Source organism: Ambystoma mexicanum, chromosome 10, assembly GCF_040938575.1.
Source record: "Ambystoma mexicanum isolate Mex_15411 chromosome 10, UKY_AmexF1_1, whole genome shotgun sequence".
Lineage (NCBI taxonomy): Eukaryota > Metazoa > Chordata > Amphibia > Caudata > Ambystomatidae > Ambystoma > Ambystoma mexicanum.
The window spans coordinates 980,485,483-980,512,917 of record NC_090932.1 but is presented as its reverse complement, the minus strand read 5'-3'; positions in this window follow the sequence as shown (position 1 = coordinate 980,512,917).

The following is a 27,435-nucleotide window of genomic DNA, read 5'->3' as shown; positions in this document are numbered from 1 at the left end:
AAATAAAATAAGAAAAATCTTCACACATAAAAGTGGCCTATTAAGGCAGACAGTGGGGGTTCCTGCACGTAACACAAGGATGTGCTATGTGAAAAGGCTTCCCTTTCATTATAAAAGGAAAAGCAGCCTTTTTGATTTACAGTGTCAAAAGAAATCCAAATGTCCCTTTCACGTGAAAAACAGGATTTTTAAACACTGACACCAAAATGGATTTGCATGTGAGTTTGCAGTTTAAAGCAAGATACGAGAAAAATATTTCCCTGCCATCATTAAGATGTGATGGAAAAGACATGGTACATGTTGAAAAAAGTAATGTATAAAATGCTTGACATGCAAAATCACCAAAAACATTTGAAAAGAAAAGCCAACTTTGTTTCCATGAAAACAGATCCTATAGGCCCGAGGCAGACCCCTTTCCTTACTGTGGGGCAAACATCACAAGGACTCCCACACTGACAGCCTGGCTGGCATCCCAGCTGTTTCCAACTGCAATTAAGTGTGGCTGCTAAGAGGTGTTAAAAACAGACTTTCCCTAGACATGGTGTCTTTGAAAGGACGGTTCTGAGCAGGCCAAATGCATTGGCTGGGGCATGACCAGAATGTAGGGGGAGGTGTGAACACAGGGAATATAATCAAAGCTGAACTCTGGAGAAGAATAAAAATAATACAGGAACATAGAGGCTTTTCATATCAAAATGTGGTGCCCTTCAGATAAGTGAACAGGATGCCAGATGCCTGCAGTGGGTTATCTCTGTGTAGCAAATGCATCCCCCATTTACGAGCTGCACCGTACACCTCAAACAACAAAGAGACTAATAAAAAACTGGCACAGAGAGGCAAATGGCACTGGAGACAGGAGTCCTCCAATATTCATATCCCAAAGATTTGCTGTTAATCTAAAAATACTACTACCATTTAGGACTTTTTCTCATCAACCATAAGTCTTACTCTCTTGACATGTGTCATTTTGTTGATTGTTTCCAAGCAATCATCTTGATATAAATTTCATCCACCTGTGACTTAGGGAATTGTAATGGCATGCTAACATGTGTTCCTGGCTGCTTTTAACAGGTCCCAAATGTGAGAATTGTCATGCTGGTGGAAGGTAAAATTAGGAAAATGGGTAATAAATTACATGTTCATAACTATTATGCTTTTTTGTAAAAATGGTGGAAAATTGCTAAATGGCTGTGCAAAATGGTGCAGATCTGGCTGACATTTTAATTTCCCATGATTAGCTGAAGAGGAATCATGCCAAATATATGCACATTATGGCAGTTACTGGAACAATTATGAAGTTTTGCTACAAAACTAAGCTTTGCCCAAAAGCTGACTTAGAAACAAAAGGGGAGTTATCATATGTCTGTTCCAGACTCCTAAACCAATCCATAGAAAGAGGTTGGATTTGGGAGGAGAGATAAGGGTAACTGTCCAATCCTACTCTGTGAAATATTGCAGGGTACTCTTCAGATTGTAAACATGATGGTGTCATCATTGCTATATAAAGAGGATGTACTAAAACAAGGAGAGCTTCTAAAATTACCATCATGGAAGGAGCTGCTAAAACTTACCATCTGCCAGATGCAAGGAAACACCAAAGGAGATTGCTTCTGGCTGGGGCTGTCCATTGCTAGGAAAGCCTAAACGCTGACAGGGTCCTATAGCGACGAGCTGGGGGCCATCCTTGAGAGTGGAGTGACCAGACCTCAGCCCTATCTATCCAGAAGGTCCTGAAATGTGCTGGTTTTCCTTAACTTTAAACAGAGGTTTTCAATGTAAGTAGACTTGAGCCCTTTGTAATCAAAAGGTGGTAGAATCTGCTGGCCTTAAATCCTTCCCCTTTATAGTGGACGGGAGGAAGCAAAACTGTGTAGATCCTTAGCCTATTTAACTAATAATATGGATTTAATGAATTCCCCTTTGGTGGAACACCACGGTGGGATTCTTGTTAACATTTGAAATTAACAATGCTCATTCCCAGGTTGTGATGAAAACTATAGATTGTAATTTAATTGGGCAATCTTTCAGTTCAGCTCCCCCAACATAGGACTTTAAGTGGAGGAGGGGTCTGAAATCAAAAATTCTCAAATCATCCCAATTGTTAACCATCCAGCTTTAACAACACAAGCCTTTAAGTGAAGTGTTGTTTGAAATCGAAACATTGCAAATCATCCTATTTTCTCTGTCCATCTTCCCCAACACAAGCCATTAATTGGAGGGGGGTCTGAAATCCAATATTCTCAAATCATTCAAATTTTGGCTGTCCAACTTCCTTAACACAGACCTTTCAGTGAGGGGGTTCTGAAAACAAACTACTAAATCACCCTGTGTTTATTTTAAAACCAAAGTGTGGGTGAAATCATAATTGCCATATGCATTTTTACCAATCTATAAATCAAACTAATTGCCTTTAAAGTGCTCAGGAAAATCGAAATTGCACAACACTATAGATGAAAATTGCTTGTGTTCACTGACCAGTTTGATTATTTCTTGAAGGTAAATCTGAATTAAGTAAAGTATTGTGATTTGTGTTTTTCCCAACCAACTTCCGTGATTTTCTTGGGTAACAAGATGTATAATTGTGAGCCACAAATATGACAGTGTGTGTCATTTTAGTTTGATCTCTATCACCTATCTTCCAAATTAATACACCCCGGCATGGTTCTTGGCTCACTGTGGGCACAGGTGGGGAGATTTGTGTGATGCTATGTGAGTCTTCAGAAAGTGCTGCAAAAAAACATAAGCGAGTATTGCAGGACTCCTTGATTGGGGATGGGAAGGAACTCTCCAGTTTAAGGGTGGTCTCAATGTAACGTGACACTTAATTTATGCCTTTTTACATTTTTCACAAATAAGTACTGAAAGAAAACAGAGTGATTTTCATCTGTGTAACAGTAAAAGGGGAAAGGAAAAACTGGGAGCCTTATATATGGCGCTACATGCTGGATTGTGCCTGCTTCTACGTACTGTAAAAATGTGGGTTATCATTTTCCGTTTTAATGGAACTCAGTTTATGAACCTCGTAAGGATAAAGTGCTGGCATAGCCCTTCCACGGAAATCAAATTTGCGTAGCGCTGGCTGGTCAGACATTAAAAACGAGCCCTTATCTCGTGAGCTATTCACCCAGGATGTTAAGCAGTTGATCAACTATTTGCTCCCATAAACTGTTTGGGTTGCGGTTTAAAGTCCTTTGTTACATACCACAACAGGCCGCATCACAGAAATTGTGGTAATGCTACCACCAGTTTGAAGTGTAATCTACGGCCAGTGCAAATTGCTGTGTACAGAAGGCTGATCGTGGTAACATTAACACTGGTGGTAGATGAATTTCCACCAGCAATCCTCATCACAGCAACACCAAGCATCTTGCAATGTTGGGAATTCTCCCAGCAAATATGATGAGGTCTGACCTGGTATTAAAAGCAATGGATGCTGTTACAAAGCAAAGTGTGTGCAATGTTGTTGCCACATAACTCTCACATCATATGGAAGTGATTGTCTTTATTTTTTATTTTCTACACGGGCTTTCCCCTGATGACCCAAACATGGGAATATGCTATAGTCGAGGTTTTGTTGCTGTTGTTGATTTTTGGTGTGGTATTTATGGTTTTGCAGAAAAATATGTATTTCTTACTTAGAGCCTGATTCATGGGATTTTTTGTCCGGTGCTAAGTGACATTTCACGTCAAAAATGCACGTTACACTGCGACACACTGATTCATGGAGCAGTGAAAAGTGCATTTCTACAGTGCTAAATTCCTTTACACCAGTGAAAAGTCACTTTGCACCGTGCAAAACAATCCATGAATCAGAACCTCATAAGTATCCACCACTGGCGAAAATATCATATTCCCGGTGGCCAAACCCAGTGCAAGTATTACATCAGCAAGCAGAGTGGTGGCAGTGCAGACAGTTGCCACCATCGCTATATCTTCCAGAATAAAGAACAATTTATCATATATTTTTGTATAAACTATGTGTATATTCCACGTGTAAAAAAAAAACAACCTTCCTCCCTTGTAGCCAATAATCATATTGATCATGCGCTTGGTTCTGACCTCAGCAATGAATGTGTGGGGCCTGATTTACAAAGCGTTTTGCAATGGGATCTTCTCATTCAAAACGTTTTGTAAATGCGGCACACGGAATTTTTAATAGCCAATGTGTGCCTGCTTACACTTGCCCACCATATGTGTCTGCCCCTCCCCCCCATAGCAACAGCCAATCAGAGGGCAGTGCTCTTGAACCAGCAACGTGCTTTCTTCAGTGGTCGAAGTGTATGAAAAGAAGTAATGGGACTATGTTCCCCGCTGGCCTGCTCCGCTCCCCACAAACCCCACCACCGCACTCCCTCCCATGTGCAATCCAAGACCCCCAAACAAACGTGCCTGCTGTTTAAGGGAATGTTCAGTGCTGTGCACTGAAGTGCAAGTTTGAACTTCTTCCCACACTTTTATTTTAAACCAGAGCCATTCCGGAACGGTTTCTTTTTAAAATAAAATTATAGGATCAGTAAAACTTAATAAAAACAAAAAAAAAAGTAGAGGAGCACTGTTCCCAACCGCTCCCGCCCACTTCTTACCATACATGCACTAGACAGACGGGGATCTTTTAAGGCACTGCACTTTGACCAGCGTTTCTGAGCTGCACATGTTCCTATTGGCAGACCTGGCCCTGAAGCTATCTTGCGGGATTGGACAAAAGTCGTGTGTTCAAAATCTAAAGTGTTGCACAAAAGACAACACCAGCAACTATCCTTTATAAAGTGCAGTTTGGGCACATCCCTTGACCACAGTATTAAAGACAGGGGCCCTCATTACGACCCTGGCGGAAAGCGACTGACCGGAGCGCCACAGCGTAAATAGCGTTTCCGCCATTGCACGAAGGAGCAAAGTGCGGCCCATTCCGACCCATCGGGCACGAGCACCACGGCATGGCGGAAGTGCAAAGTCCGCGATGGCGGAAATGACCCCAAAACGGCCCACACCGCCGCCGTACGGCGCCCTAGGTGCAATACCGCCACCCCTCATAGCGGTCACCGCAGTGTGCGCCTACCGGAAAGTACGGTGGCCGGAAATATACGGAAACGGAAGCTAAAACATGGGCCCGGAACGGGAAACATCCCGGCGTACACCTATAAATACACTAAAACCACACAACCACTAAAATCACTACCCCGAAACACACCCCAACCCGCCAACCACCCTAGCGAAACCAAGAATAATGGGAAAAGCAGCGAAGAAAGCGTGCGACCGCAAGCGGCAGGTCCACTTCTCCCGTGAGGAACTCACCGTGCTAACAGAGACCCTCCAGGAGAATGCTGCCGTCGTCTTCTCCACGCAAATGACCAGGACGGCACTTGCAAACAAGAAGGCCATATGGGCTCTGGTGGCACAGCGGGTAAGTGCGGTGGGGACCGCACCCTGCACCCCACAGCAATGCCGCAAGCGATGGGACGACCTGCGGATACGCGTCCGCAGCATACTCTCTGCCAACCGCAACATTGCCACAGCCACCGGGGGAGGTCCTGAATCACCCATCAAGTTGACCCCCTGGGAAGAAATCTGTGCCTCCACCATCGGAATGGAGAGCATAGAGGGAGTCGGAGGGATGGAGAAAGGAGTGCAGACATCCGAAGATTCAGGTAGGTGGCCCAGATTAAACAATGCCAAATCCACAAAGTCCATTCATGTGAAGTACCATGTGTCCCCATAGTGCAACAGAAACACATGTCCAGGAGAACGTCCACACACATCGGCCTGATAGCGCACGTTAAAACCCACAATAAATACATAATTAATTAAAAACCCCTAAAACACGCACTACACGTGCAGCAGGCACACCCTAACTGCAGGCTGCCAAACAACTGCACCCTCACTCCACACACAAATGAAACCACCCCCAAGACCCCGACCCAAATCACCCTCAGGCACCACCCCAATGCATGTGATACAATGCCATTCCAATTCCCACTGACCCATCAATAACCCTCGCCCTCCTTTACTCCACCACAGGGTCCGATCCGAACGACGAGCTACAGGACACCCCTACCAGCACACCTGCAAAGAGGGCCAAGACCAACGGCCAGAGACCCTCCACCTCAGCTGCACGCATCAAGACACGGCAGCAGCACAAATCAGGTGGCAGCACAGAGGAGGGAACATCAACAGGCACCCCAGCAGCCAGCATGCCCACAACACCAGCACCACAGGTCCCCCCAATGGATGCCACAGAAGGCACTGCCTCTGGTGGCAGCAGCACCATAGGTGACACCCCATTGATGGCAGCATGCTCCGACACAGAAGACGGGGATGTCGAGGTCAGATCCATCCATGACCTGTCCCAATCCCCCTGTCTGTCCCCTCCCGTACAACATGAGGATACCACGCAGGGGCACCCACAAGACGACGACTGGCCATCCCCCACAAGCCCTGTGGCAAGGCAACATGAGGACAACAGCCCCTCTGTGACACCACCGCAAATGGCCATGGCCCAGCAGAGGCAACAGTCCCTCGACAAGTTAATCGTCCAACAGCAGCAAATGGCCACACTCCTCAAGGGCCATGCCGATGAATGTGGGGGCACCAAGGCAGACATAGAAACATCAACAGAGACACTTAGGGCAGAAATGGAGAGAGGTACAGAGACGCTAAGGGCACAAATTGAGAGTAGCACCGAGAGCCTGAGAGTCCAAATGGAGAGTAGCACCGATAGCCTGAGAGTCCAAATGGAGAGTAGCACCGAGAGCCTGAGGGGGGAACTGCATGCGACGTCCAAAGACGTATGTGCCGAACTTGCCGCAGTGCGCCGTGTGCTCACTGAGCTCTCGCAAACCCTTAGGGACATGCATGGACGTGAGCAGGCAGACACATCATCCGTTGCAAGTTCCGTCCAGGGCAGCCCCCAACGTAGATCTGGAAGGAACCTGCGCTCCACAGGCAGGGGTGCCCCTGATACCCGCAGAGGGGGCATGCAATAGCGACAGCCCACTGACAATGAGCATCTTTGGACACTGGTGTTCGGGGGGGGAGGTAGGAGGGTGGAGGGGGTGTGTTGGGCTCACTTGGGTGGCGGGTCGATAGGGTGTTCAACATGATATCACATATGCCATAAAAAGTGCACGATCAACCGATGAGAAGTGTGGACATTGATCTTTGTGTACTAGGCCATCATAGGCGTACAGTCCATATTGTGCATGTCCCAGACACACGCAGTGCCACGAGTCCCGTGTCCATGCATCAGCCACCAGGCGTGAGTGCTAGAAGCATACATCAATGAGATGCTGACGAATGTCACGGCCCTCCGGTGCCTCGCAGACTCCATGAGGTGCTGCCACATCCCCACCCTCATCATGACCATCTTCAGGTGCTTGCAGTTCTGCGTCAGGGGGCATGGGCACATTTCTACGTACGCACATGTTGTGGAGCATGACACATGCCATCACCATCTTTGCAACCTTCTCATGGCGGTACAGGAGTGCCCCGCCAGACCTGCTGAGGCAGCGGAAACGACCCTTCAGTAGGCCGAATGCCTGTTCAATGACTACACGGGTACGTGAGTGGGCATGGTTGTAGTCCTCCTCATGCTGGTCCCGTGGGTTCCGGACTGGTGTGAGGAGCCATCTCTTCAGTGGATATCCAGCATCACCTGTATGTGGACGAGAAACGTATGATGTGGAATGCCATTGATACGTACGCACACCCCCCCCCCCCCTTCCTGGCAGGTCATTGCCGCATCACATACCCCACATCATCATGCATGTAATGAGACTCACCGAGTAGCCAGGATCTGTTCCCTGCGTGTCGTTCCATGTAGCGTGGTATTGTAGAGTTCCTCAAGACCATAGAATCATGGGTTGATCCAGGGAATCGGGCACAACAATGTGTAATGATCCTGTTGGAGTCACACACCATCTGTACATTCAGGGAATGAAATTGTTTTCGGTTGCGGTACTGGGCCTCCATGGCATGTGGGACGACCAATTCAACATGGGTGCAGTCGATGGCACCAATGCAACCCGGTATGCCGGCAAGTGCATGGAATCCCACTTTTGTGTTGGTTATTTCCAGCTCCGAGCGTGGTAGAGAGATGTAGTCGTCTGCGTGCTTCAGGAGGGCATCGAGCACTAGCAATAGTGTCCGTGAGAACAGTGGCTGAGAAATGCCATGCAACTGTCCGACTGTGTGCTGGTAGGTGCCTGTGGCCAGGAAGTGTAGTACAGACACCACCTTCAGTAGGGGTGGGATGGCGGTTGGGCTGTCTATCATGCTGACAAGGTCAGCCTGTGTCATGTCCACAATGGCGGCTATGGTGTCCCGGTCCAGACGGTAGAGGGTGTGGATCTGCTCATCAGTGAGGTTGAACGGATGTGCTCGGAGGCGTTGAATTGCGGGCTGCCTGCGTGGTGGTAGTGGCTGTGCTGGTGGGCCTTGCTGGCCCTGCCTTGGCCTCCTCCTCCTCCGTGCGGCTGGTTGTAGTTGGTGTTCGTCTACTTCTTGGAGTCGGAGCACTTGCAGTGCTATCAGGTCCCCCAGGGCCAACATCGCGAGTCCTGCCGGTAGCATTTCGGTGTGGTTGTGGGAGGGGACTGGCTGTGCAATTTATGTGTTTTCAGGCTGTATGGCCTCCACCTGTGGTGATTAATTCCACCTGTGCAAACTGCTCTCCCCTTTGGCCGAGCACGTCCCGCGCACAACGCTGCAATTCGGGGAATGGCATCTTGCTATTGCAATCATGTATTTGTACCCGATGGCCGTGTAAGATTGGTTGATATGTTCATTCTGCTGTGGTCCCATTGTTTCACGTACTATCTGTGCAGTCGCGAACAGACTTGTGAGGGGTCAGTGGGACGTAGTACTCGGTTAACGGTGGGCCCTCATGCATCACTGTACCGAGTTGCAACGACGGGCGGGGCGTCCCATTCGTGGGTGAAGGCAGTTGCCATTTTCACACACAGCCGCACTCGATGGGATGATTAGTGATTTCAAACGGCCACAGATGCCTTTTCGACGTGATGTTGCAAATGAGGAATTCGAAGGGCGGCGCTTTCGGTTTCCAGCTAGCGGCGAGGAGATGCCCACAGGTCTGACTGCAAATGTAACGTTCTATTGTTCTATGTCCTTGAGACAGGGCCCATGGCGAGGGAGCAATGATTGATATGAATAGTTTGGGATGCGCAATAGCTACGTGGGCGATGAGGCCGTCCGTTCCCAAATACATGTTACTTCACAACACTGGAATTACGGGCTGGGGCACTGTGGATTTAGCAGGCTGCATAACGCACAGACTCAATGGATGTTTCTAATGTCATGTGAGTAATTATTCAGGCATTTTGATCCCGGGATGAGGGAATGATGGATGGATGCATGGGCAGGTGATTTGGTACAGAGTTTGCCATGTACAGGGCTTCTTGGGATCTATCCGCCTCCCCTACGCTATGTGATGCAGGGCTGCCATAGTGGGACCATCGTCCATCTGGCCTTGTTGAGCCCTCCCTGTCTCGAGGCGCCCTCAGACACTCGTTTGTGATGGTGTTTGCACCTCGATATAGATGGTTGTGAGTCGCAAGTGGTTTTGGGGTGGTGATGTTCCTTTGGAGTGGGCTAGCATGCATATGGCTGTGGATTTCGTGTGATCATTGAAGTGAGTTGTTCGAATGTAGTTCTGATGGCCATTCTGTTCTTTTTCTTTTCTTTTGGTTGACAGGTATCTCCTCCCCTTTTGCCACTGCCATCTGTATGCCACTCCTGCAGATGGATTTTACTCCCGACACCTGCTGCTTCGTGTTAATCAGTGGAGCAGCATTACGATCTTATGGGACGATCGCCAATGGCCCACATGCCCTTACGCAGTACTGGTGGCTCGGCGCAACATTTCGGCCTTTCAGCTGGACTAGTGCCTCCCCATTGGGACGGCCCTGCGGTTCTGTGCGCTTCCATGTTGCCTTTTCGTACGTGATTGTGGCTCTGTGTACCATGGGGGAACAGGGCGACACACAGGTAGTGGCTGGTCGTTTCTTGCGGAAGCAGCCCACAATGGTGGTTGGTGTTTTGGATTTCATGGCCTGATGGCTGTATGTGCTTGGTGATTTTGATGTGCATAAATGTCTATTCTGTTTTGGCCCGTGTAGCGTTTTTCTTTGCAAGTGATGTGGCATATGCCTATTTGGGGGGCGATGTATTGTGAGGAGATCTGCATTGGGTTCCAGCTTCGGGGTTTAGTTGCGTGGTACTGTGCTGTGCGCGTTTGCCTACGAAGCCCAGTGAGGTCAGGGATGGGGGCTGCCAATATGCCAGTTTGAATGTTGTCATGCTCAGGGGCGGGGGATTGGGTTTTGTGTAACAGATGCCGGTCAGCCAGGTGGACTGGTTGAATGATGTGGTTTTCGGTATATTGCTGGTCACAGGTGCCTGTGTTTGCGTGCGTTTCTTGGTGGGGGACTGTGGTCATGTCCATTGGGATGGCTTGTGTATTCGTGCCATCTGTGCCCTGCAGCTCCCATTGGCCCCTGTTGTGTTTCTTTTGTTCGTTGGCATGCATGGGTGACTTGTACATTTCAATGGTTGCATTGTGGCTTCATTGCACCTACGGGGAGTTGTACTTTGTGGGCAGGGAGCGGTGTACAGGCACTCAGTGGGGCCGTTTACGGTTGATTCGCGATGCCGTACTTCTCGCCATGGCGGAATGGTCCATTCCGCCATGCCTGATGGCGTTAGGTACATGTCCGCTAGGGTCGGAATTGGCGTACCGTTGCACCATGGTGGTGTTTGCGGTTTGGCATGGCGCGCGCGCGCGTGCTTGGTGCAGTTAGCGTTGGCGTTCACTACGGTGTCGCTAATGGCATCGTACTTTGCGGTGACGGGTCATAGTCGCACCGAGCGCTATTCGATGGCGGTATTGCATTTCCGCCATCGTTTTTCGATTTCCGCCAGGGTCGTAATGAGGGCCAGGGGATTGTAGCAGCTTAGTATGGTTTGTCATGGAAGAATCGATATAGACATATAGCAAGACTATGTTTTTTTTTTAAAATCAAGTACAAATGAAATTCTCCAGCGTATAAAATAAATAAAATAAATTAAACGTGGTGCATGAGGTGGGTTCCGGTGATACGTGTATGCGTTTCCCTCCCAGGGTATTTTGGGCACTGCACAGGCCAGTGAGCTGGCTGGGGGGGAGAGCTCCCACGTACTCGGAATAAAAGTGGGCAGGGAAGGTTCGGGAGCAAGCAACTGTTGGTGGCATTAGTTGAGTTCACACCTTTGTTTGCTCCCGCTCCTTCCCTTCTTGGTGTCGGGCGGCATGGGTGGAGGTTGACAGTGGGGTGTCAGGTGGGTAGTAGGGAGAAGTAGGTTTGAAAAAAAGAAAAGAAAAGGGGATTAAGCCTAAAAACACTTGTGTACCGGTGCGTTATAAATGACATATCATATAAAATAAAGATAATCAGTGGGGAGGGGAAGTGGGGCTTGGGGCGACACAAGCACACCCGCCGGTTTTGTCCAGGTCCTCGTGGCACTCCAGGTCGTGCGGGACAGCTGTGGAGTTCTGGTGAGGGGAGCAGGCTCGAGCAGTCTCCCACTCTGTTGGCCTGCTCAAGGCGGTCAGGCCGGTGTCCTGCTATAGGTTGGGTGCTGGTTTGTGGCACGTTGTGCGGTGACCTGGGCCTCTCTGTGCTCTGGTGGGCTGGTGGGGCTGCTGCCTTGTGGGGCGATAGCTCAGTGCGTGGGGCAGGAACAGAGAAGCCTGCGAGGCCATGCCTGTTGTGCCAGGTGAAGGAGTGCAGTGTGCATAGTTGGCCACTAGAGGGCAGTGTGGTGGTTGGTCCGGGCTGTGCGTTATAGTTGACCGCCACGTTTCAAGAGTCATGAGGATACAGCAGTGGTACAAGGGCAACTGTGTGGGTTGAGAGTGTAGTTTTTTTTTTTGTTTTTTTTTTTGAGGGGAAGGGTGAAATAAACTGGGAGATCTACATTAAAAGGGGAAACTTGTTATTGTGAGCCTAGTGTTAGGATTACCGCGGTGTAGGTGTGCTAGGTCCAGTTTGTGGGTTTGGGGAGTAGGTTGGTGGGGGGTGCTGGTGGTAGCTGGGGGGCATGGAGAGGGGATAAATGAACACATTAAAAGAATTATATAACTATAAGTGACCAGATAAGGATATAAGAGTTAGTATATCAGGGCCTGTGCAGGTGTGTTGGGGGCTTACCTCAGGGGTCTTCTCCTTGGTTACATTACCGAGGCAGGCTTGGAGGTTGTGGGGTCATGTCAGGTAGTGTCATGGACGCTGAGGCCTTGCGGGAGGTACTCAGCACTATCAGCAGGGCGTCAGAATCCCAGATAGAGTGGGCCGTGCTGGAGGTCAAGAGGAAGAGGAGGCCCAATGGGTGTAGGCCCCAGCGCAGAGCAGTTCGGAAGGGGCCCTTGGAGTGGTGATGCCTTGTAGCTCATCGCAGGGAGAAGGGAAGGTAGAGAAAAGGGTGTCAGGAGGAGCCGGGAGGACATGCCGAGGAGGATGGCAAGGAGTGGTGAAGTGGAAGAAAAGGGGGTTAGGTGCAGGTTTGGGTCTCAGAATGGTGGGGGGGTGAGTGTGGGCACAGGGGCCAAGGTGGGCTTGGGGCGAAGAAGTGGGGATGGTAGGGGGGTGGAGTGGGATGGGGCATCGGTGAAGAGGGTGCAGGGTAGGAAATACCTGCAGAAGAGTAAATGGGGAGGAGAAGAACACTCTCCCGGTAGATAGGAGCGACAGGGGCAGGCATGGTACACCTCCAGTTTAATGGGAGAATAGGAAGGAGAGGACTTCAGGAGGGTCCCTCTCACGAGCAGCAGTGGGCATGTTAGGGAGAACGATTTGGTTAAGGAGACAGGTGTGGCGCTGTCAAGGAAAATGGTTGAGGGAGATTTGGCCGGTGTTTTTTTTGTTCTGGACTAAGTTGATGCCAAGCAGGGTATGGAGAGGAGCTATCAAGGAGGGCGTGGTGGAGCGGAAGAAGAAGACAATGGACAGGGAGATGTTGAGGTTTTGAAGGGCTTGGGGGTGAAGACGCTTGTGAATCTGGACATTAAGTATGAGGATTTTGATTTGTTCCAGGAGGATGGCATTCATTTGTCGGTTTTTGGGAATCAGTAGTATTTGTTCAAACTGAGGTTAGCGGTGGAGGGTGTCATAAAGGGTTGGAGGTAAAAAGGAAGGGGTGTGGGGCAAAAAGCACACCTCATGGGAGAGTTTTTCTGTGATGGGGTCATGACCCTTTGGAGGATGGTTGGGGGAAGCAAAGGGGGGTAATATCGCAGTAAAGGAAAGGGGCAGCAATGCTTGCACACACAGGCTACCCCATGGGGTACAGAAAGGGGGAAGAGGTATGAAAGAAGGAGGGGCCTGGCCTCGGGGAGAAGATGGGGGAGAAAAGAGAAATGGAGGGTGAAATGAATCGAGGGGGAGGGGAGGGAAATAAGTGGCATAAATTGATGAATTGTTTAATTAATGTATTGCTTTGGTGATTGTTATTGACCTGTAGACTGTAAGGCCAAGGAACCAGGCTAGCATTTTATTTGTAAGCTGTGGACTGTCACATTAAAGTGACCTTTTCCACAGCATGCGAGTGTGGGTATTTTGCGCAGATTAGCCCATTTGAGGCACGGTTGGTATGTATATTTGTTTCCCACTCAGGATCTTTTGGGTGATGCTTAGGCCAGTGAGCTGGCAGGAGAGGGTTGGGGGGGCTCCCCCTTCATAGGAATACAAGTGAGCAGAGAAGGTTCAGGAGCAAGCGACGGTTGGTGGCATTAGTCGAGTTCCCCTGCCTCCCACCCTGTAGTTTGTTTTTTTTCTTGTGGTCAGGTGCCACGGAGTGGGGCGGCTAGGTTTCTTTGGGTGCGGCGGATAGTGAGAAAGGAGAGGGTTTCCTTGTAATGCGTGGTAAGGTGTCGTTGGTATGACAGGTTGGGGCATTAGGGGCTTTCTTGATATGTTAAATGATTGTTGTTGCTGATGCAGCAGATCAGCTGGGCTGTCCGGCCAAGAGTAGGATGTAAGGAGATTGGTGTTGAGGGGAGCATGGTGAGGGAAGGGTTTCAGGGAACATGGCCCTTTGGAGGATGGTTGAGGAAGGAAACAACGGTAGTAGAGTGGTAAAGGAGAGGGGTAGCACTGTTTGCACCAACAGACTAGCTAGGGGGTAAAAATGGGAAAGGGGTATGGAATAAGGAGGGCTGTGGCCTCGTGGAGAATATTGGGAACAAGTGGAATGAAGGGTGAGATGAATTGAGGGGAAGGGGAAAGAAATGATGAGTAAGAATGTATTAATTGTTTAATTCATTCATTGCTTTGGTGAGTGTTATTGGTAGTCTGTAAGGCCAAGGAGCCAGGTTAGTGTTTAATTATTTGTAAGCCGTGGCCTGTCACAATAAAGCAAGCCTTTCCAGCCTGGATGGCTGCGGGCTTTGGCGCCTTATAAATCCCAATAACAATAACAATAACAATAACAATAACTACATGTAAATCTGAGGTTTTTGTACAGTTTAGCCCAATTGAACACACTCTACAGTGTCGGTAATTTTGGGGATTAAAACTGGATGCTTCTGAGAGTAGGATCAGCTCTAGCGGGTGGGGAAGACTATGTGTGAGGGAGCCTGCTGGGACCATGACAGCAGTTCCCAGAGAAACATATTCCAGACACAGAGGGGTAAGACTGAGCTTTAGAGACAACACTAAGGTGAACCTTCATCATATTTCATTGTTGGCTTATTGTTGTGAAAGAAGGAATGGCTCTTTTTCTGGGAGATCCTATTTTGGGCAATCCATCTGCTTGAAAAATGTCCAATCAGCCCTGGACGATTACCTTTGATTATCATGCATTAATGCAAAACCCCACTACTTGGACCGGCCTTGAAATTTCCTGAAACCCCAAATAATAAATAACTGAGTTGGGCCTGCTGCAAAGATTGTACTTTGACCTCAGGCAACCAAATGTTCGTTTCAGAACAACAAGAGGTAGCACATGGCAGCGTTCATAGGCACAGTAGAATTCAACTGCCTTGGACAGTACATCTACAAACTGTGCTCCAGTGTCCACGTGTCCTGCCTGAACTAGGTGTTAGCTGCAGTGCCTAAGGCATCCAGGAAGGGAAGCAGTAAGAAGCTATTTGCAGTGTGGAAAAGCTCTGGCAGGGTGGTATCTGCTATGTGGGAGGGTGCCTGCATCATGACAGCAGATCCAAGTGTTCCAAGACCCTCAAGGCTGCACCGTAGCACTGTATGCCAATATACTGGGGGTACCTGGTGGTCCTTCACTGCACTGCACTAGTGATAGCAATGTGGTGCCTTGACTTGCTATTTGATGCCAAGCCTGAAGAGTTCTGAAAGTTCTAGAACCATCCAGGAGATGCTGCCATATTGTGTCAAGACCTGCATTATTATCGTTGCTCCACTCCTCGCCCGTCTGAAGCTTTCCATCAGCACATCTTCTTGATGGACAGTGGTGAGGTGGGAGCTGCCCCAGCATCACATGAATTGTGTACTGCTCATTGACTACAGCCTTCTGAACACTATTTCTGTGATCGTGCCTTCAAATTTTCTTCAACACAACTCAGAACTTGTTACAGGCCAATCCAACCTTTAGCACCCCACTATGAGTGAAGGCTTTGACTAACACTTGGAGGGAAAAAGAAATATCTCAACCAACACCTCTCACATTGAGAGAACCTTACATGTGGGGCTAAGTCACTTACCTGGCCCCAGTACCCATACAAATGCTTGTCGTGCTCTCTTATAATTTCTCTGACTGTTTTACCAAGAGTGAGCCTTATGGCCTACTGTATATTCAACTTTATTAAAATATCCCACAAATGTCCAAATGATTTATAATCCTTTGGTGTAATATGATTGTTGTTTGTTTTATGTCCGTGTGTTACAGTTTAAATATAAACTTTCACATTATACAAAATAGAATGTTCTTTTTTACAAATCCACCAATAATTTATCCAAATACGTACAATAAACATTAAAGAAATTAGCAATAATAAATTGGAGATCAATGTTTCTCACCATTAAAAACACAATTGTCAAACATCTGAAGAAAAGTACAAATATTGTCCACCAGCTCTATACAGATTATGCTCCAATTATAGTGGCACCTTAAATCAAACATCATTTCATCTACGGTATTTAGCATTGATGCACTTCCTTATTATTTTCCAGTTTGCTTAGGGATTTGCGTATCAAAATCCAAAGCCTCACTAGGGCTAAAGCGAGCAATAGATGTGTGCACCTTAGGCATCGTGCCCAGAATGGATCCTCCTTGTTATGTTTTATTTAGAGCATTTTAGCATCATTAAATCAAACATTCTTATCAATCCTTAGTCTGAGCTCTAAGGTACTTTGTTAAAAAGAGAAGCACCACACTTCTATTTTCGATGTGTTATCATGTTGCAAAATATTTTGTTTCTTGTTGTGCTTTTCATATGCTAATATATTACTTATTGTAATGAGCGAACCGTCCACTGTGGAACTGGAAAATGTACATTTCAAATTCTGCCTGAACAGAGCACCGGTTGTTCTGCAGTAGGCGCATTAATATTTCAGCCAATCAAGAGCCTCGAATGTTCCAAACCCTCTGATTTGCAGGAGTGCCACACAGTTCAGCCAATCAGGGCACACAGAACATCCAGACGTCTGAATTGGCTTACAGTTTTACGCTGCTTGTCCCACCACGCACTTCTTTAATTGGGCAGAATGTGGCCAATAATAGAAGTGAGTGGGCTACCAGCGGGAATATCCATGTTGTGCCTTGAAATCCAACTCTTCAGTACTGTAGGAAGTTCTTTCACCCACCCCTAATTACACCTACTGTTTTCTACTGATTTAACTTCCCTTTGTACACCTCAGTGTAGCCATTACAAGTACTACTTTTGGGAGTCCGAAAATATTAAAATCTTTTATTTAAATTGGGTTTCCATGAAATAGGAACTAAATGACTATTAATATCATTGTTTTATGATAAAGAGGAAACGCTGAACAGTAGCATGGTTTGAGCCATTTGTCTCCTAACCGTAGTTGCTATTTGAGATGTGTCTGGATATCCCAACATATGATTCACACCAGGCCAACATTTTATTACACTAACATGAAAATGAATTGACTTTCATCTGCTCTATAACTGGTGGTAGTCAGTAACGTTGTCAGTAGATTAGCACCTGCCTTCGTATTAGTTTACCAAAACTGCTGCATAACAGATGAGAAAGGGGTAGTGTGTTGCATGTGTATGTTGAGTGCCCTGGCCTGCAAATATACGGCAGAGTCGTAGCCCTATTATTATTGTTATTATTATTATAATTATTATTATTATTATTATTATTATTATTATTATTATTATTATTATTATTAAACGCTGAACTAGCTTCGAGAAGCAACAGAACGCTTTACAGAGGTATAACACAGTACAGATGTACAACGGAGCACTCTACAGAGATATACAGCAGTACAGATGCATAACAGAGCACTTTTCAGAGGTAACACCAGAACAGATATACCGTGGGGGATAAGATACAGAGGGGCACAGAGGAGGGGTACAGCTCTACAGGGTACCGGGGAGGTAAGGGGCGGGCAGCATCTAGTGACTCAGGTGGTGTGCGGGGCACCACGATGCCTTAGGGGTTGAGGACTAGAGACTCCTAGAAGAGGTGGGTCTTGAGTTCTTTTCTGAAATGTAGGAACATGGGGGTGAGTCGGATGCTGATGGGGAAGAGCTTCAATAGTCTTGGGGCATATGCCGAGGAGGCTTGTTTTCTGGTCCTTTCCTTTTTGCAGCGGTGGATTTCAAATCTGCACGTGACCTGGCTTCTAGTGGTGTGCTGTCCACCATAGATGCTGAGTTTCTCCACGAGGTAGCTGGGTAACCTGAGGCCAACTGCCTTATAGATGATGCAGCAAGACTTGAATGTGATTCGCGTATGCAGTGGGAGCCAGTGAAGTTCGATGACGGCCGGGATGATGCAGTCGCATCTGCGTAGCTCCTTGATCTTAAACTTAACTAACCACAAGGCACATTGAGGCCAAACAAGTGGTGAAAGGGGACTAAATAAATGAAAATTACTATTTCAGTATGCAGCTGCATGTAGAACACTTCTCAGGGGCACATGTAGGACAGCAGGGGGCCTTAGAGGGGGGCATTTCACCCATCCATGTGGGATAGGACAAGTGCTTGATTGATAGATCTAAAGCTGTCCCGAGATAGGAAGGGCTTGACTTTCTGAAAGAGGGAGAGCTGAAACATGACTGTATGATTTTTCTTAGCTACATGTGTCTCGAAGGAGAGGTGTTTGTTGATGTGGAACCTGAGGGACTTTGCGCAGGAGATGAGCCTCAGGGTTCACGGTAGATAGCCAGGTCTGTATATCTGGGTGTTTAGGTTTGTTGGTGAGGAGTAGGAATTTGGTCTTGGAGTGGTTGAGCTTGAGCAAGTATGCAGTGGACATACAAGACTGGATCAGCGAGAGGCAGGGTTTGAGCCAGTGGATGTCCTTGATGGAGTTGACCTTCAGGTATAGCTGTGTGTTGTCAGTGTATTGGTGGATGTGGATGTTGCGTATGGCTCGGAGGGCTCCCAGCGGCTCCATGTATATATTAAAGATCACTGGGCAAACAGTGGAACCCTGCGGGCTTCGCAGGTGACAGGTAACATTGGTGATCTAGAGGGATCCATCTGAATAAACTGCTGGTGCTTGGTGAGGTAGGACCTGAACCAGCATATGATAGTGTCACTGATCCCTATGCACTGATGTACGGTGTCTGTGAGTGCCTGGTGGCTTACTGTGTCCAAAGTGGCTGAGAGGTTGTGTAGAACCAGGAGGCAGCGATGGTCATTGTCAAGGATGTTGAGGGTGTTGCAACCACCCGTATGGTTGCTGTCTTGGTGCTGCTTCTGGGTCTGGACCCCGATTGATAGGTTTGGAGATTGTTGGTGTGGATGTATTGCTTCAGTTGTGTGGCTACCCCTTTCTCGATGATCTTACCTAGGAAGGGAAGATGGGTGATGGGGCAATAGTTACCTATGTTGTCAGGATCCAGAATTGGTTTCTTTAGTAGAAGTAGGATTTGACCTGTTTTTAGGGTCGATAAAAAAGTGCCTTGAGTTAGGGAGCTGTTTATGATCTCCAGGTAGGGGAAGAGAGCTTCTGCAGGGATGGTCTTTGGGATGGATGCTGGGGGATGTTATGTGTGTACAATTTGGCTTTGAGGGCAGCCTGGATTTCCACCAGGTCCTCCATAGAAATTGTCTTGAATGTTGTCCATGGTGTGGCGATGTTGCGAGGAAGGATGTGAGGTGGGTCTGTGGATGCAGAGCTGGTGTCTATGTGCTGATGAATCTTGCTGATTTTGTTGATGACGAAGGTGTTGATGGCACTGGGTTTTTGATGGAGTGTGGTGTGGCATGGTGGGCTAGCGGTTTGATGCATTGCTTGGCCGCTTTGAAGAGGGCTCTGATTTTGTTGTCGGCTTCTGCTATGGAGTTCTGATAGTAGGAGGACTTGGCAGTTTTTATTAGTTGATAGCGGGTTGCTCAGAGTTTCTTGAGGATCGCCAGGTCGGATTCAGTAATGGAGCATCACCAGGTATTCTCTTGTTTCCTGATAACCATTTTGCTGAGGTTGAGTTATTCCGTGTAACAGGGGGCTGTTGGTTTCGGCTTGCAGGTGCATTATTTCAGAGGCACGTATCAGTCGGGGGTGCTCTGTCCATGTGAGGTGGAGGTTGGCAAGGTCCTCTGTGAGGGCTTCTACCAGGATTTTCTTGAAGGACCTGAAGGTTTGCCTGATGGAATTCTGTTGGGGTGCTTGACTGGGGTGGTCTGTAGGATGTTGATGACAATGACAACAAGGTTGTTTGTAGTGCTGAGGCGGGCAATGTCTTCTGCATGGGTAATAGCTGAGTGGATGTTGGTGAGCATCAACTTCTGTGTTGTGGACAGTGAGGGGTTGCTGATGGGCTTGAGGCTGATGTGGGTGAGGTTGCTGCATTGCAGAGTCTGTGCCTTAGAGAACGGGTGATGTCAATAAAGTTGCCATTGCCTGGTGATGGTGTGGATGGCCTGTGGGGACGGAGGTAGAAAATACAATTCAGCGTGTTCTTACCAGTTGTCTGAGCAGAGGTTTGAGCAATGGGTCCTCCCGGTCCAAATATCCAAAAAGGAATTTCCCTTTTTCTTTGTCTGCCCTTCAATTTGGACGCTCATGTGAGAGACGGCCTTGATCTAGGAGTTAAAGGCAGACAGCAAGAGGCAGGGCTAAGAAGGTGGGTGAAGGTTGGTCCACGTGACCTCTATCCACTTGCACCTGCTCACCATCTGCAAAGGAAAAGAGGCTGGAGAGCTGCTTAAGTAGGGAAAAAGGGTTGCAAAACCAGAAGGCACCAACAGTTTAGCAGTGATTGACAGGTGGACGGACTTAGGCCGCATGACCTAAATCCACTTACACCTGCTCGCCAACTGCATAGTATAAGAGGCTGGAGGGCTGCTTAAGTGAGGGAAAAGGTTTGAAAAACAGGCACCAATGGTCCTCCTTTCTGGCACTGACCCCTCTCATTGAGCATGAGCCACTGTGGGGTTTGGAAGGGTGTGATCCTACACAGTATTTACATTTGCACTGGCTCATCACAGGATGCTGTATAATATGTTTGGAGGATGGTTGCACATTTCTAGGGAAACAAGGCATGGGATTTAGGCACAACTTTATGCTTGACCTGTCCATAACTTTTTCAGGTTTGTCTTGAATATCCAGTTCGGATTCATCAAACCCTTCCAGGTTATAGGTACACTTCACTGATGGTGTACGATAAGGCAGAAACATTTGGACTCCTTCATAGGGCCTGGGTCGTGTTGTAGGTTGTAGATTAGATTGATTTATTTTTGCTAAGAAGTATAGTACAACACACCCTGAATGCCCTCCAATCACTCAGGTCGGTGTTATGAACACTGTTGATGGTCTCAGCACCAGTCAATCGCAAGGATCTCGATTCTTGGATGGGCATGCCTCCTTTCATGGCATGGGCTCTTCTTCGACCATTTGGCAGGCAGCCACAGGGTCCAGAATCGAGACAGGGTTCATGCCATTGCCCTACTGAAGAGCGGTCTGACCCTATAAGTCATCCTAGTGAAGGTTTTCGGGCCCCAGCAAAGATTGTCCACTGTAGAACTCTTTTAGTTTCCTCTGTAGCTGCTCAGCCACTCTTATCCAAATCTTATTCTTGTGTCATTACTTCGCAAGACTTCTTCAACCTAGAATGTCTTGGGGATGACGTCGTGAATTGCTTTCATTTTGGTCCCAGTCGAATAGAGGCTGAAGGTGAACAGGGTGATCCAATGGGGTGAACATTAAAATGACAGGAATGCTACAAGTTACATACGGGCTTGGGACTGTTATTCTCAAAATGGGCACCACATCTTTCACTGCAGGTCCCGTGTCATAACCAAGTACTGCCCTTGAGTAAGCATTCCCCACCCGTAGGTCGCAAACGTCTCAGGAACCCACCAAAGTTAGACATGGCATTTAGAGGATGCGCTTCCTAAGGAGATAGAACATGCCCATCAGCAGGAACCTGCCCCTGTTTGCCATCGTCAGTTTTTAAAGGATGTTGGAAACAGGAGAGGTGTAGGTGATGTGTCCTAGGAGGTAGGGTGCCAAATGAAAAAAAGGTTGGTCTCAACTATCCCACACCACACAGCTTGAATACATCCCTTGTCAATCCCTCTCGGGCTCACACATATTGACATGCCCACAGACGAGTGGCAGATGCGCAACAGCCAACATGAGTGGAGCCCTGAGCATTGCCAATGCCTCACAGGCTTTGGTTAGGTGTCTGTGTCACAGGTAGACTTACATATAAAGTAGATGCTGGCACCACCTAACCAATCACAAAGGTTGAAATGTATTATGTTCTAGAAGCACTAGTTTCAGGCATAAGAGTATTTGGCCATTAACGGAGCCGTGACGCTCTGTGGTTAGCATACTGAAATAACAATTTAAAATATGTGCTTGATATTGTGGGCACATTTGTGTCTAACATCATAAACCTGTTTTGTGTCTTCTTTTTAAGTAAGGACATAATGGCGCAGAGAGAATGAAACTCAAACATTAACTTTTGAACTTCATTGCCAAACAATTTCCAATTGTCTCCTAAAATAACACAAAGCTTCCTGCAGAAAGGGCAAGGTTTGCACGCTCCTTGTTCCAGGGCAGGTGCTTGGCTCCGTGACCATATTTCCTCTTTTGTTTGTAGTTTGAAATCCTACCTTGAAAGGCATATTTATTTAGGTTTGGTCTTCTCCTTTCATTGATGCATTTTCATCTAGTCATACCCAGAACACAATGCTGTCCTGAAATGAAATCATTTTGAGTTTTGTGAATCATTAGCTTTTATGTCTATAAAGGATCAATAGGTGTTTACTGTATTACAATATTTAACATAAGCAACAATGTAAAGCGATATCTCTCACTATAAGCAAAATTATGCTGTTATAAATGGGATGTGTAAAGAAAGTATAAATGCTTCCAACACTTCTGGGGTGTTGATTTTTCTCTGTCTTTTCGTTTAATCAAAATTATCCTTTGGGGTAAGGCCAACATCAGTCCCTCCCTGGGGTAAATTGATGCATAATCCTAGTGCAAGCTTCAACATTCTCAAATAACCCCAGGAGTCCAATCACACAGGCTGTAATGAGCCTCTGAGTTTGTAAAGATTAGTTGAAGAATGTTGTCCTTAATGCATCTTGAAGGATCACGCAGGTCAATTTTCTAAGTTCCAAAGGTTTTGCAGTTTAATGGATACAGTAATACAAGGGTTTCAATACGTACATGTACATGACCATCCTCTGCTTTGTTTAAATATTTCCTGCAGTTATAGAAAGTCAGAACTCGATTAATATAATTATGAATTATATTTGCATTGTGATGTCCATGTGCAGTATGATTTATCAAGATGCATTTGGCTTATTTAAACGCTCATGTTATCACATTGTATTCATTTTTTATCAAGAACAGAGCAACAGGAAAACTGTGGTCCATTATCAATCAATGTGTTGTCGACATTTTTTTTTTCTTTCTCAATCTCCTTCTCTTCAAATTCCAACTGATGTCTTCTACCTGAAACCACCCTTATCCATTGCCAGTGTTTAGTTGACTGATACTTTCTAGCTGGTTTTGTTTTGCTGTTTTTTTTGTCCGGCTCTCAATGTATCGTCTCAGTTCCCACAGCCCGTCCCTTACTTTTACTCTTCTAACCCTATGGAATATTCTCTACCACTGTGCTATTCACTCCTTTTGTCCTCTCGCAATTTTTTTTTAAATTTACCTCCCAGGCCACTTCCTCATCCTTAGTGTTCTCTTTCTCCTGGGTATCATTCTGGTGTCCTCCGAGCACCGCCCACATGCATCATATGATCATTCTCGGCTTCCATTCTTCTTCCGGACCACAGGTGCTCAAACACATGAGATATTCACTGTAAATGATGTAAATACATGCACAAGAAAGAAGCAGCGTTGTGAGTGAGAAGCAGAAGCAGAGTGGGACTTAGACATTTCATCCCAGAGAACTCCTCCATTGTGGTTGCACCAGTATTTGCAGAGATATTTATTAAAGGTTGATAAACTTATCTGCATTCCTGGACATTTCTTATTAACAGATAAGTCTTACTTCTGTCCCCACAATGGCAATGAGATCTGGTTTGGGCCCGGCAACCTGCACCAGCTTGCATCGGCACCCTACTCTGGCCTTACTGCCCTGGCATCCTGCTCTTCCCATTTGTACCACTGATAGGCGATGCAAGGTGTGGCACGTCTGCTGTTCTTCTTGGAAGCACCAGGGTACTTCCAGTTCTATAGGCCAATTGCCACATCCCATTCAGAGGCCTTGAATCTTGAGGACTTCAGCGCAAAGTGTAAAATTGCCTTTTTCTACAATGCTTAGCGTACAGTGGGACAGAGACTCTACAATTAGGCCTCAGTTTTGAAGCAGCCTGATGGCACATTCTAAACCAATGGATTCAATGAAGTACAACAAGACATCACATTCAGGTTTGGCACCTAAGTTAACAATATGTTTTAGTGACCTAGAATTTACACATGCCTCTGGGGTATGCATGAGCCTATTGAAGGCTTGAGTGCATGGCTGATCAACTGATCCACAAACAGCTCCTAAACCACTGCAATGACCCGAGGTTCCAAGATGCTCTCTGGATGATCTGCAACCCAATCACCACTGCCAAAGGGAATGAACATTTGATGCAGTGTACAGAGAAGAAACAGAAAGGAAAATACAAAGAGGAGGTATTGGCAGTGGTGAAAGATGAGATCACTCATCAAGAGGAGAAAGAAATTACTAAACAATTGAGCACATCTATAGGACTACATGTCACTTTAACTGCAGTGCTCAGACAGTCAACGTGAAAGTTCGTTTCATGGAATACTGACTCTCTTGATGGATCACAAAACTTGTGTTGAAACGGGCGGGAAAAGGATGCACGCAGTGCAGTAAGGAAAGTTATGTGTTCTAAGGGTGCCATTAGCAGAGAAAAAGATGGGTTTTGCTCGTCAACAGTGACAATGACTTTGATGATCTGGGTGATAGGACAAACAGCTTTGTGCACACAACAACAAGACACCCTACTGGAACATCACAGTCGATGGTACCTAGGTCTGGCTGATAGCAGACTCATGTTTAGACTATACCATCCTTTCCCCAATGCCCACTGGGTACTATATACACTGACATTGATCCAGGATCTTATATAAAACATAAAGAAGACGGCCTTGGTTACATAAAATACTGCTTTGTCTTTAATGGTTATCAAGAAGAAGGTAAATAATACATTACTAAAGAAGGCCTCCAAGTACTTGGCTGGCAGGAAAAAGGCGATATGTATACCCTACCCTTATAGTCCCAGCATAGGTGGTTCTGTCCTGGTGGTCCATACTGGGCCATGTGCGGAAATCCTTGATAGGAATGCAGATATATTCAGAGAGAGTTCTGGCACCACAAAGTGGTATGCCCAAAGATCCTTTTGCAAGTGTGGTGCACCAAGTTTAGCACAAGGCCAGACCTATAATTCACACATCCAGGTGGTCTGAAGAATCCTAATGGAGCTAGCCAACAACAACATTGACATTGTGGCAGCCTCAGAATGGTTGAGGCGTTGGGATCCGTCTATAAATCGACCTCTATAACCTGAACATTAACAATTTGGTGGAACACTGCCCCTTTCCCAACATATTAGACATTATTTTGTATAAGGTGCCATTCTTTGCCAACCTGGACATAAGCAGAGCTTATCAACAGGTCAAGTTGCACCAGAATTGAAACACCTTTATGTCTTAGTGATGACTAAAGATACTTTAAATACAAAATATTTCCTCCTTTTTGCTGATCCTCTGTTACCTTGGTATCTAATGGCTGTGGAGAAATAAACATTGCTTTCTTCCCAGAGGACATGAGAACCAACTGCCCACAATAGCACTCTCATTAGATGTCACTACCACACAACAAGAGCCTTGTGACTCTGAAAAATACATGTCAGTTCTCCCAATGACAGGATGAGTACCTCAGATGTTCCTTTTCATAAAAAACACTGACCACCCAAAATGGAATCTGGCCTAAACCATCAAGGATGCGGGCAAGCTTAATATTACCCCAAATGTATTCCCAACCTCTCATCCCAGACGAAAGACTTAAGGATTCTGTAGCAAATTGGAGCAACATTTTGTGGGTAAGCAAAAAGCAAACGTTCTTCAAAGTGATCAAACAGGAATGACATTCTGTCACGCCAACTGTGTGACTCTGCTAGGCTACCAGCATAACAGTGAACAAAGATGCCTATGGTTTGGGAGCCCTCTTAATTAGTAGGTGTCAAAATCAGAATCACATGTACCGTTAGGACCCTCGGTGACCCTGAAAGTCCCAAAAAATATTTGTCTGCACCTGAGTAACAGAACAATTCTGATCCTACTTCTGGGCAAGATCTGAAGCTCTGCAAGGACCATGACCACCTCCTGCCACATAATATCACCCGGTGGCACTATAAAAGCTATATCCTAGTTGTATCTCCTTACATCCAAACTATTGTAAAAATAACTTGCCTGGGTGGTGCAACAAAAAGGCAGACTGATTCTCACCTTCCCTTGAGCAACTTAAATGTACAGATGATTGTGGTATTCACACTGCAGATGACACCCTTTTAAAGCTAGTCCAACCTTACTGGAGAGAAGGCAAGCTAAATTAAAGTCAAGTGCAACTCAATTTCCAACCTGGCTGGAGGGTGTCAAATGAACTTGCAGTTGAATCAGGCCTAATGGTGTGCTTAACATGTTTGTGTCCCCTACATCATTCTGATATACCCTTATAGTCATAGGACATGAAGGTCACCTGAGGTTGATATTCACTAAGCACTGTCTAGGAGAACACTACTGGAAGTCAGAAATGGTACGTGAGGTGGAACAGTAGATGGGCTTGTGGGCGATGTGCAAGGAATGTGACAAACGGCTTGTCATCTGCACAATCCCAATGTGTAGAGTGGCCCAGTAAGGCATGGGAAAAGAATTGAGATGGATTCCATGAACCTTTGTCAACATTACAGTTTGTTTGTGTATGATTATGCATCTAAATGATTAGAGGACTTCTACATGGGCGAAATCACCATGAGAAACAACATTGTCCTAGACACAAAGAAGGGTAATTAAGGTTTTTGGTTTCAGATATTGGCGTACAACTTATTTCACATTAGAAATTACCAGGTATGTTTTGTGAATGCAGACAAACAAGCACCACATTATTTGCCTTGCGGTAATTACCATAAAAGGAACCCAAAATTGTTTCCCTAAAGCAAACTGATGCCAGAAAACTGTGAAGGGCACTGCTTCTTCCAGGCGTGAGGCAGATGGCTCAGTGTGAGTAAAAGCAAAGACAAACGGAGATTGTTTCATGTTTAAGGGAGAGAGAGAGAGAGAGAGAGAGAGAGAGAGAGAGAAGCTGAGAAAAGCTGCAGGAAAGAACACAACCTGACCCTATTTGAAGAATTCTGAATATGGATATTATCTGCGCATGAGGGCCTTGTTCATGATGATGATAACATTAGAAATTTTCAACTAGACCACATTGAAGCACTGGCCAGAGATGAGAGTATCACAATTAAACCAGCAGACAAAGGTGAGGCCATTGTAGTCATGGACACCGTTGACTACACCAATAAATGTATGATTCTTCTGAATGACTCTTCTACTTACACTAAACTCGATGGCGATCCCATTCATAGGATTAAGGTAGATATTGAAAAAACCATCAGTGAAGCATTCGAAAACGAATGGATCAGTGAAAAAACCAGCAAGTTTCTTGTTAACCAACATCCTATAACACCTGTTTTCTATGGTCTTCAACCGAGATTCTCCACCACTCAGACCAA